We start from the raw sequence: 13,154 nt of genomic DNA, 5'->3' as shown, positions 1-13,154 counted from the left end.
CACCCATATGGAGTCAGCAGGAGCAGGTGCCCCTGGTATAGGGGTCGAGGAGCGCTTCCTGGAGCAAGAGGCGATGATCCACCATCTCGGCACCGCCATGGACCGCGTTGTCCAAACCATGGACTGCTGGAAGAGACAGGGAGTTCCTCCAGCACAACAGGGGCCTCGACTACTCACTCACTCTGCACCCGGTTCCAGTGGGATTCGCCTCATTCGCCCCGGGGAGTACGATGGGACAGCTGCCCGCTGCCAGGGTTTCCTGCTGCAGTTGGAGTTATACCTGGCAACCGTCCACCCGGCTCCTTCTGGCCGTGAGAGGGTGTCCGCCCTCGTCTTCTGTCTCTCGGGGAAAGCCCTGGAGTGTGCCAACGCCGTGTGGGTGGAAGGAGATGCGGTGCTGGACCACTTTGAGGAGTTCACCCGTCGTTTCCGGGCAGTCTTCGACCATCCGCCCGAGGGCAGAGCGGTGGGTGAACGTCTTTTCCACCTACGGCAGGGGACGAGGAGCGCACAGGAGTTCGCTTTGGACTTTCGGACCCTGGCCTTCGGAGCGGAATGGAACGACAGGGCTCTGATCGACCACTATCGCTGCAGTTTGCGCAAGGACGTCCGTCGAGAGTTGGCCTGCAGGGACACCACCCTCACCTTCGACCAGCTGGTGGACCTGTCCATTCGGCTGGATAACCTGCTGGCTACCCGCGGACGTCCAGATCGGGGTCTGTTGGTTCCATCCCCCAGCACCACCGCTCCGATGCCCATGGAGTTGGGAGGTGCTGCGCTCAGGGAGACCGGAGGAGGTTCCATCTCGTGCACCATCTGTGGCCGCAGAGGTCCCGATGCCGGGTTGATTCCTCTGGGGGTCGAGGCAGCAGGCAGGGCACTCTGGCATCACCCCAGGTGAGAAGGCACCATTCTCACCCAGAGCCCTCTGTTGCACACATGTTTTTGTTTGTTACTTTTCCTGAGTTTTCCCCGCAATCCCAGCATAAGGCGCTCATCGATTCAGGGGCGGCTGGGAATTTTATTGACAGATCATTTGCCCATAGTTTAGGGATCCCCATCGTTCCTGTGGCTATGCCCTTCCCAGTTCACGCCTTAGATAGTCGACCATTAGGGCCAGGGTTGATTAGGGAGGCCACCGCTCCTCTGGGCATGGTGACGCAGGGGGGTCACACGGAGAGAATCAGTCTCTTTCTCATTGACTCTCCTGCGTTTCCCATGGTACTAGGCCTACCCTGGTTAGCTTGTCATGACCCCACTGTTTCATGGCAACGGAGGGCTCTCACGGGGTGGTGTTGAGGGGTTTCCGTAGGAGCTACTACGGTGGAAAGTCCAGACCAGGTCTCCACCGTGCACATTCCCCCCGAATATGCCGATTTTGCTCTCGCCTTCTCCAAAAAGAAGGCGACTCAATTACCACCCCATCGACGGGGGGATTGTGCGATACATTTCCTGGTAGGTGCTGCACTTCCCAGGAGTCACGTGTATCCTCTGTCACAGGTGGAGCCGGTGGCTATGGAAACATATGTCTCCGAATACCTGCGTCAGAAGTACATTCGGTCCTCCACTTCCCCCTCCTCCTCGAGTTTCTTTTTCGTGAAGAAGAAGGAGGGAGGTCTGTGCCCGTGTATTGACTATCGAGGCCTCAATCAGATAACTGTGAGGTACAGTTACCCACTACATCTTATCGCCACGGCGATTGAGCCAATGCACGGGGCGCGCTTCTTCACCAAATTTGATCTCAGGAGTGCTTACAACCTGGTGCGTATCTGGGAGGGAAACGAGTGGAAGATGGCGTTCAGTACGACCTCAGGGCATTATGAGTACCTCGTCATGCCGTATGGGTTGATGAATGCTCCATCAGTCTTCCAAGCCTTTGTAGACACCATTTTCAGGGACCTGCACGGGCAGGGTGTAGTGGTGTACTCCGCTACACACGCCGAGCATGTGTCCCTGGTGCGCAAGGTGCTTGGTCGACAGTTGGCGCATGACCTGTACGCCAAGGCTGAGAAATGTCTGTTCTTCCAACAGTCCGTCTCCTTCCTAGGGTACCGCATTTCCACCTCAGAGGTGGAGATGGAAAGTGACCGCATCTCAGCCGTGCGTAATTGGCCGACTCCCACCACGGTAAAGGATGTGCAGTGGTTTCTAGGGTTTGCCAAATACTACCGGAGGTTTATCCGGGGTTTTGGTCAGGTAGCGGCTCCCATTACCTCACTGCTGAAGGGGGGACAGCTACGTTTGCAGTGGTTGGCTGAGGCGGACAAGGCCTTTGGTCACCTGAGGGCTCTGTTTACCTCGGCTCCCGTGCTGGCCCATCCGGATCCCTCTTTTGCATTCATAGTGGAGGTGGACGCGTCCGAGGCTGCGATAGGAGCCGTGCTCTCTCAGTGCTCGGCTACGCCACCGAAGCACCGCCCCTTTGCCTTCTTCTCGAGGAAGCTCAGCCCGGCGTAGCGAAACTATGACGTGGGGGACCGGGAGCTGTTGGCTGTCGTCAAGGCTTTGAAGGCGTGGAGACATTGGCTTGAGGGGGCTAAACACCCTTTTCTCATCTGGACTGACCACCGCAATCTGGAGTACATTCGGACGGCGAGGAGACTGAACCCTCGCCAGGCAAGGTGGGCCATGTTTTTCAACCGTTTTGTTTTCACCCTTTCTTACAGACCAGGTTCCCAGAACGCGAAGGCAGACACACTGTCCCGGCTGTATGACAGAGAGGAGCGGCCCATGGATCCCACCCCCATACTCCCGGCCTCCTGCCTGGTGGCTCCGGTAGTGTGGAAGCTGGACGCGGACTTTGAGCAGGCGTTGCGTGTAGATCCCGCTCCCATCCAGTGTCCCGCTGGGCGTCTGTACATTCCATATGCTGTCCGTGACTGGCTGATCTATTGGGCCCACACGTCACCCTCCTCTGGTCATACAGGCATCGGTCGGACTGTGCGCTGTGTGAGTGGGAAGTACTGGTGGCCCACTTTGGCTAAGGACGTGAGGGTTTATGTTTCCTCCTGCTCGGTGTGCGCCCAGTGTAAGGCTCCTAGGCACCTGCCCAGAGGTAAGCTACACCCCTTACCCGTTCCACAGCGGCCATGGTCACACCTGTCGATCGATTTCCTGACCGATCTCCCCCATCACAGGGAAACACCACAATCCTGGTCGTTGTAGATCGTTTCTCGAAGTCCTGCTGTCTCCTCCCGCTGCCCGGTCTCCCTACGGCCCTACAGACTGCGGAGGCCTTGTTTACACACGTCTTCCGACACTACGGGGTGCCTGAGGACATAGTGTCTGATCGGGGTCCCCAGTTCACTTCAAGGATCTGGAGGGCGTTCATGGAACGTCTGGGGTCTCGATCAGCCTTACCTCGAGTTTTCACCTCAAGAGTAACAGGCAGGTGGAGAGAGTAAACCAGGATGTGGGTATGTTTCTGAGGTCTTATTGCCAGGACCGACCAGGGGAGTGGGCAGTGTTCGTGCCCTGGGCAGAGATGGCCCAGAACTCACTCCTCCACTCCTCCACTAACCTCTCCCCCTTCCAGTGCGTACTGGGATATCAGCCGGTTCTGGCTCCTTGGCATCAGAGTCAGACTGAGGCTCCTGCGGTGGACGACTGGTTCCGGCACGCGGAGGAAACATTGGACGCCGCCCATGTTCACCTTCAGCGCGCTGTGCTGCGCCAGAAAGCCGGCGCAGACCGTCACCGCAGTGAGGCCCCGGTGTTCGCACCAGGGGACCGGGTCTGGCTCTCGACGCGAAACCTGCCCTTCCGCCTGCCCTGCCGGAAGCTGGGTCCGTGGTTTGTGGGGCCATTTAAAGTCCTGAGGAGACTGAACGAGATGAGTTACAGGTTACAACTTCCCCCCGATTACCGTATTAACCCCTCGTTCCATGTGTCTCTCCTCAGGCCGGTGGTGGCTGGCCCGCTCCAGGAGTCTGAGTTGCGGGAGGTTCCTCCGCCCCCTCTGAACATCGAGGGGGCCCCGGCGTACTCCGTTCAATCCATCCTGGATTCGAGACGTCGGGCGAGGGGCCTTCAGTACCTCGTGGACTGGGAGGTGTATGGTCCGGAGGAGAGATGCTGGGTTCCAGTGGAGGATGTGTTGGACCCTTCAATGCTGCGGGAGTTCCACCGTCTCCGTCCGGATCGCCCTGCACCTCGCTCTCCGGGTCGTCCCCGAAGTCGTTTCCTCTCCTTGTTCGTGCGGTGTTCGGCGGTCGGCGTCACCGGTCTTCTAGCCATCGTCGATCCACTTTTCATTTTCCATTTGTTTTGTCTTGTTTTCCTACACACCTGGTTTCCATTTCCCTCATTAAGTGTTGTGTATTTAACCCTCTGTTCCCCCCCATGTCCTTGTGTGGAATTGTTTGTTTGTAAGTGCTTGTGCACTATGTTACTGGTGGGCGTCGGGTTTTGTACCCATGTAGGTTATTTTGTTTATTGCCGTTGGTTTTGAAATTAAACTGCTCCAGCTATTACCTATTTACGCTCTCCTGCGTCTGACTTCAATGCCACCAGTTCCGCAACCCTTACAAATATGATAACCTCAGGAATAACCTTTTGTTCTCAACCAGCCCCAACTAAACTGTCCATTGGAGAATTGTGATACATTTTCTATCAATATCCCAATGTACTAGTGTAGCCATCGTGGTAATCCACTATATGCAAAGCCCTAGTGATTATTCCGCCACAGTCCTTCCATTATTATTCTTGTCTAGTCTGCACTGAAATTAAGCTGCTGTCTCTACAATGAGCTTAGGTGGAATTACATTTGCAAACAAAAACGAGATACTGTATTTGAAATGATTTACTATGGGCAGCCATAAAAAACAATTTTATTTGAAAATTCTGTGCTTAGATGTTCTCACAAAAGAATGCATTGGGGTTCTAATCAAAATGTGGTGACGTGTAGGTCACATTACACATTCATAGCTAGGGTGACTATTCTCTTGGAGAGCTATTGGGTGTTCACACTTTTGTTGCAACCATACTCCAATTCGCCTTATGGTACTAATAAGCTGAATCAGGACACATTTACAGTATCAGAAAACAGATTTAATTTCTGTCCTTTTAATACTCTTTCACCATTGCAGAATTCAATTGAAACTATGGAGATTGTTCCTTTGCTAGTCCCAAAGTCAAAGATAATGAAGTTTGCTGGTAATTAGCGCTAGCAATGCATTTAAAACCATTAGTTGAACTAAATCCAGCCATCATAAATAGCATGCAGAATTAAGATACAGCATAATTGATTTCAGGCTACCTAATCTGACCCAGGTGCTAATGACTTAAACAAAGCCGTTGTATGACATGATGAAATTAGTATTTTTTTGTAAAAAGCTATTTTCAACACTGAGCAGTTCCATACATTCCATTGTCCGACAGGCTTTCCTCACCTCCGACATGTCAAAGAAAAAGTTGTTATCCCTTTCTCCAGGGGGGCCAGGGTTCAGCCATCTTACAGTGTAAGACAGCAATGGAGGTTCTACACATTTGTTGAAATTGAAAAGCAGCCGTGCTATTGTTGTGCTATTGCTATGCTATTGCTGTGCTATTGCTGTGTGTGCTATTGTGTTTCCAATCTGGGTGTATAATCTAGCAGCGTCTGGTGATCAAACCACCTCAATGGAACTTTGAAGGGACTTGGTACGTAGGCATTGACCGATCCAAAATCTTTGGAAGCAAAAAGAAAAGGTTTAGCTTTACAATGCCAGTTTCAAACAAAGTGCCCACCAGCCCATTGAGCTAATCTGTGTTTATTGATGTGACAGGGGGAGTATTGTGACACACCCTTCTTTCACCACCACCCATCTTCTGAATATGAACAGCGTTTCCCATTAGAGGGGTCTGCGACCTAATTTATTCACTAATGCTGCTAGATGTCCTTTTCTTCTCAGGGTTAAAATGATTTGTACACAGAGGCATTGGCTAGCAAGGTTATTTCATCCCCCATTGTATTGGAACTCAGCCATCTATTCCTAATTAGTTGGGTCTTTGTATATCCCTTTGAAATGCTAGTCAGATGGCAAATCCCTACATAATAAGAAATTGTAGACAAAAAAGGAGAGATTTAGGAATAAGAGCAGGTTTATGATGGTTTTCACGCCCAACTAATCAGCAATGTTTCGGAGAGATCGTGACGGAGTAAATGCTTGGGCAGCTGGGGGACTCCGTTCTGCCATTGTTGAACATTTGTTTTTGTATCCCGGACAAACGTTTCTTCAAATGACTAACTTTAATTATAAACTACACCCAAGTCCATCTGTGAAATGGTTTCCAATCTGATTAGACTAAGGAACTATCGTTGGTGGTAAAGCATCATGGTTCCATTTTCCTCATCTAAATGCAGAGCTCTCTGCAAAATGTAACTCATAAATGTGCCACTACTGTATGCTATTTTAGTCCTGCATATTACTGATTCATAAACCATCTTTAAACCACTGATTAGGCTAAACAGTTTGTAAAACATTGAAAAATATTTGTACCCTTTACAAACCCTTTTGCAGGGGCAGTATTGAGTAGCTTGGATGAAAGGTGCCCAAAGTAAATGGCCTGCTCCTCAGTCCAAGTTACTAATATATGCATATTATTAGTAGTATTGGATAGAAAACACTCTGAAGTTTCTAAAACTGTTTGAATTATGTCTGTGAGTAGAACAGAACTCATATGGCAGGCAAAAACCTGAGAAAAAATCCAAACAGGAAGTGGAAATTCTGAGGCTGGTCGAGTTTCAACCAAGATCCCATTGAAATCACAGCGAGATATGAATGAGTATTCACTTCCTACGGCTTCCACTAGATGTCAACAGTCTGTAGAACTTTATCTGATCACTCTACTGTGAAGGGGGGCCGAAGGAGACAGGAATGAGTCACCACTGCCATGAGGTGAACATTCTTTCACCATGCGCCTTCACATAAGAGGCGGCTCCATTGACTTCAATTACATTGAAGTCAATGTAATTCTCCGGTTGGAACGTTATTCAAGATTTATTTTAACAACATTCTAAAGTGATTCAATACATCGTTTGACATATTTCTACTGACTGTTACGGAACTTTTGGACATTTCGTCACGTTTTAGTGAACGCGCTTTGTGACTTTGGAATTGTTTACCAAACACGCTAACCAAAGTAGCTAATTGGACATAAATAACGGACATTATCGAACAAATCAAGCATTTATTGTGGACCTGGGATTCCTGGGAGTGCATTCTGATGAAGATCATCAAAGGTAAGGGAATATTTATCATGTAATTTCTGGTTTCTGTTGACTCCAACATGGCGGCTAATTTGACTCTTGTTCTGAGCTACGTCTCAGATTATTGCATGGTTTGCTTTTCCGTAAAGTTTTTTTGAAATCTGACACAGCGGTTGCATTAAGGAGAGGTATATCTATAATTCCATGTGTATAACTTGTATTATCATCTACATGTTACATCACTGGATGTTTTTGGAACTAGTGAATGTAAACTCAGATTTATTTATATAAATATGAACTTTATCAAACAAAACATGCATGTATTGTGTAACATGAAGTCCTATGAGTGTCATCTGATGACGATCATCAAAGGTTAGTGATTCATTTTATCTCTATTTGTGCTTTTTGTGACTGCTATCTTTCGCTGGAAAAATGGCTGTGCTTATTGTGGTTTGGTGTGACCTAACATAATCGTTTGTAGTGCTTTCGCTGAAAAGCATATTTGAAATCGGACACTTTGGTGGGATTAACAAGATTACCTTTAAAATGGTATAAGAAACATGTTTGTCTGAGGAATTTTAATTATGAGATTTCTGTTGTTTTTCACTGGCTGTTGTCATATCATCCTGTTACCGGGATTGCAGCCATAAGAAGTTAATAGGTAAACCCTTTTGCTGGCGAGCCTTTATTTGCTTATTTTCAGGTCATATAGTGTGGATTATTTTGATAAATTAAGGATCAAACATATACATGTTTAAAGTGAAAAGGGATAATTGACACATTTTTCTGGCGAAAGCTTTAAAACTTCTTCAAATCATAGTCTCTGTTGTAGCATTAAGATGGACTGATGACTTTGTGAAAAAATTGTCAGATTTATGGACACTTGCAAACTGAAGAAGGGGACCTCAATCACAGTGAAAAGGTGTTGAGAGCCAGACGGAAGAGTAAGAATGTTTCTGGATGACATTCACCAAGAGTATAAGTGGATGATGGCCCACCTCGTTTATTGAGTTATGAACCTTTAGACAGCAAAAAGAAAAGGAAGAACATGTTTTATTGTTCAGTTTTGGTTCAGCTTTGGTTCAGCTTTGGTACACAGGACATATTGATACAGATGGATATTGTAGTTGAACATCCCCTTCAAAAATAGAACATTTTAAGAGTTTCCAATACAAGCTTGTGTTTATTTTGCTGTTGACCTTCTGGTGTATTTGGAAGAGAGGTCGTCACTGGAGAGCTGAGAATAGTGGATCTAAAGAGCACTTATTCATATCTGCTACATTTTGCATTCAGTTCAAGAGTGGTTTAGAAGCAATTTTTCATGGCAGTCAAATCTGAATAATAACTGTCCCTGGTGAAAACATGTAATTACCACAACCTTGTGGACCAACAAAAGGGTAAACTACTTATCCTAAACCTTTCAATGGAACATTATATGACTTTGAAATTTCCTCAGTTCAATACAATTGAATGATTTGAAATTATTTAATGAGAGTGAGTGTCACGGTTTTCTTCCATTGGTGAAGGAGAGGACCAAAATGCAGCGCGGCTTGTGTTCAACATAATTTAATAAAGAATATGTGAACACTACAAACAACAAAACAATAAATGTGAAAACCGAGACAGACCTATCTGGTGCAGAACACAAACACAGAGACAGGAAACAATCACCCACAAAATCCCAACACAAAACAAGCCTCCTATATATGATTCTCAATCAGGGACAACGATTGACAGCTGCCTCTGATTGAGAACCATATTAGGCTGGACACAGAACCAGACAAACTAGACACACAACATAGAATTCCCACCCAGCTCACGTCCTGACCAACACTAAAACAAGCAACACACATAAGAACTATGGTCAGGATGTGACAGTGAGATATTAGACTTGCTCAACATATTGGCTTTGTACTTCGGACATCAAGCTCTAAAGCGGGGGAAAGAGAATTTGAAAAAGGAAATATTAAATACAACCTTTCACCACAGCTCATACTAATACTGAAGCCATTTTATGGAATCTTCTTGACTGTATAATGACTTGGGTGTTTTTAAATGGAATAGCTCATCCTTTTCAAATTACAACTTGTTATTCCTCTTCATTGTCAGTGTGAAGAGGTTTGTTTCACTGTTTAGCAGATCCTAGAATGTCATGTGATATGTGCTGCTCCGCAGCCATTATTTACAGTAAGGTTGCTGTCTGAGACGTGTTTGATTTCAAAAACAGCACGGTAGAGGATAATGGAGAAGTGAGATTCATTTACCTTCAAAGCCCCCACATAATAATTTATGTGTGTTTGATGCAAATGTATGCCTTTGATTTTAGTAATTACTGCATCCAAGACAGCAAAGGGAGAAAAAAACACAATTGATCTTCAAATTAAGAAAAAGTGGCTTTTAAGATTCATAAATGTCTAGAAAGGTTCTGTTCTATTCTCATAGCTGTGACACATGAGCATACCATTCTGAGCTGCAATTATTATGTTTCTATATCTGATCTGATAGCTTCGAAAACGCTAAACAAGTTAGAACAAGTTAGACAAATCTATATATCAGCCCCCACTCATTCAGACTGACCACTGGGAAATGACTTCCTGTCTAGAGGAATACTGGTTGATCCGTATGGTAACACCCAGGTTATTACATACTAACTAAACATTGTGAAGTCCCCACGGATCAGATCACACCTGAATAAGGCATACCAGTGACGTGTGGCCTGTGCAGATCCTTTTTGCTGAATTGGAACATACCCTTACTCTGGAGTTCTAGTGTGTTTTGGCCAGCATGTACATGTAACTAACAAAATAAAGGAAACACCAACATAGAGTGTCTTAATAGGGCCACTAGAACAGCTTCAATGCGCCTTGCATAGATTCTACAAGTGTCTGGAACTCTATTGGAGGGATGCAATACCATTCTTCCATGAGACTTTCCATCATTTGGTGTTTTGTTGATGGTGGTGTAAAACGCTGTCTCAGACGCCGCTCCAGAATCTCCCATGCGTGTTCAATTGGGATGAGAACTGGTGACTGAGAGACACATGCACACATGCACACGCATGCTAACGCACACACGCATGCTAACGCACACACACACACCCCCACAAACACACACACACACACACACACACACACACACACACACACACACACACACACACACACACACACACACACACACACACACACACACACACACACACACACACACACACACACCCTTTAAACCACCTATGCTCCGTTGAGACCCCTCAAAGTCACTGAGATCTCTTTTTCTAGCCATGGTAGCCAAAATAATGGGAAACTTGGCATTTCTGTACATGACCATAAGCATGATGAGATGTTAATTGCTAAATTAACTCAGGAACCACACCTGTGTGGAAGCACCTGCTTTCAATATACTTTGTATCCCTCATTTACGCAAGTGTTTCCTTTATTTTGGCAGATATCTGTAGATAGTGTTCCAAAGCAGCAGTTGTGTCAACTAAGATGCCATGGAGATCGGTTAAATCTGTCCCTACTGCGGTAGCCTATATTTTGCTGTATATGTTGCAACCCTTGGTTTCCTCAGGCCTCAAATCCTTTGAATCATACTGAGCAATCTATGGGTTGCTAAAAGTTTGCAGGTGTACTATGTAGAAAGTATGTGTTGCAGTCTGTGAGTACAAGAAGACATACATTCACAGACATACATTGATGAGTTAATCACTTTGCACTTCTATTTCCATCTTTCTCCATCCCAACCCTCTCATTCCTCAGTGAAACGCTAATAGCAGATTTTTTTTTGATGATTCAAGACCACGTTGTAAATTGTGAATATAGGACTGCACTGTCTTTTTTTTCTTTTCTTTTTTTACTGAGCTTTATTTTAATTTTAGAGTGAAGGTTTGAAGTTCTTTAAGAACCTTTGAATGAAAGCTTTTGAAAATGGACAGCCCTTCATGCCGATGACACCAAAAGACCACTGCCATTCATATGAGATTTATATTTCAGACATACAGTACATAAGGTAATAGAAGAGATGGACTTGCAGAAGGCACAATGATTGAAATTCATAGAGCGTTCAACATCCAACTATGTCTACAATTCCAAAGTTATTGCTTGGAGGGAAAGCCCTTTAATGCTAGCTGTTACTCACACACCAAGGCACCTGTAACACTTTTCAGAGCTCAAGAGATTTGGCTCATACTTAAATATTTAAAATAACTTTTCCTATAGCTACTTTTCCTCTTCAGAGTGAATCTGTATGCTCTTAGTGGTTCAAATACTAATTATGCCAGCAACAACAACCATAGTACATGGAAAAACATTGATATGCAACTGAAAAGTTGACCCAGTAACATACAGATGTATGTCCATATTGGGCTTTACAATCATTTACAAAAATGATTTTACAGAAAAAATAAAATGACAGTAAGGATCTTTAAAAAGAACGTGCAGTGTTTTGTGTTGGCGGTTGTCCTATCTGTCTGTGGTTCTAGACTTTAGGGAGGTTCTTCGAATAGATCTCGGATCAGCTTCCCCAAGTCCAAACCTGAACTAAATAATTACGAGGTTGCACACAGAACATACCTTGGGTCAGGATCTTAATTTGATAACTTTTTTGTTACTGAGAATGTTCCTGCCCAGCAGAAAATGCAAACGTGTGTATTCAAAGTTTAAAAAGGCTTCTAAAGTTTGTAATTTCCATTTAAAATGTCAGACTTGATTTGCCCTAACGAAAAATATGTCCATTAATTATAATCCACATAATAATTCACATTTCCTGTTGCTGCTAAAGTATTTTCCTGCTGTAGCAAACTGGCTCAAATTAAGATCCTACATCTGTAGGCTACATGGCACTTTGAGATCTTAATGTAACACCATTGATGAATGATATACTTATTTCTCACGTCAGAAAATAAATGAAGGTGGAAATATTTCACTCTCGTATTACATGTTCACAATTCAAATATGCATGAGAAAGATTATGGCTTTTTCGATTGCTCATTGACCCCCATTACCTTTGCACACCATTAATACAATTCTGGTAGAAAAAGTAATGGATCTTGGATCGATCAATCTTTTTGATCGATCCCAAGAAAGGGTCATTCTAGTGACATTTAACCATATAACGTATAACAAGGCAAAGCAAAAAGGCTCATGTTTCTAACACACTTGATGTTGATGATCCACTTACTTTGAATTGCTACATTAAATGAATTGCTATATTATTATACCCACATTATATTACAAACATGGATACATTTCCTTCAATTTGTGCATGTTGGTTGTTTGGGTCTGTAAAAATGGCATACAACCTGGTAGATGTGGTCCTTCATCTTCTAAGCCCTCAAAGCCCATTTGAGTATAGGCTGGGGCCTGACAACCCAGTGCTCTCCTGTAACCTTGGTTTCTCATCTCAACAGCACAGAGCCTCACAGCAATGCTGGTGATTTTTAATGACTCCTGATACTTTTGAACACACATGCACTGTAGAGGGATACAGTAAGATCAAAAGGCCAGGATTTACCTGTTTTTCTTGTCCTCTCTTTGGTGTCAGATGAACATATCAGTGGATAGCACAATGAGGTCAAAGAGCCTCTTCCGGCTCATTTACTGAGCTTTTGTGTGACATTGCATTTAAATGGCTGCAGGGGCAGTATTGAGTAACTTGGATGAAAGGTGCACAGAGGTGCCCAGAGGAAACGGCCTGCTCCTCAGTCATAGTTGCTAATATTTGCATATTATTATTAGTATTGGATAGAAAACACTCTGAAGTTTCTAAAATTGTTTGAATTATGGCTGTGAGTATAACAGAACTCATATGGCAGGCAAAAACCTGAGAAGTTCCACTTCCTGTTTGGATTTTTTCTGAGGGTGCTAGATTTTCAACCAAGCTCTCATTGAAGTTACAGCGAGATATTGATGAGTTTTCACATCCTACGGCTTCCACTAGATGTCAACAGTCAATAGAACTTTGTCTG

Source organism: Salvelinus namaycush, chromosome 1, assembly GCF_016432855.1.
Source record: "Salvelinus namaycush isolate Seneca chromosome 1, SaNama_1.0, whole genome shotgun sequence".
Lineage (NCBI taxonomy): Eukaryota > Metazoa > Chordata > Actinopteri > Salmoniformes > Salmonidae > Salvelinus > Salvelinus namaycush.
Note: the sequence above shows the minus strand (reverse complement) of the source record.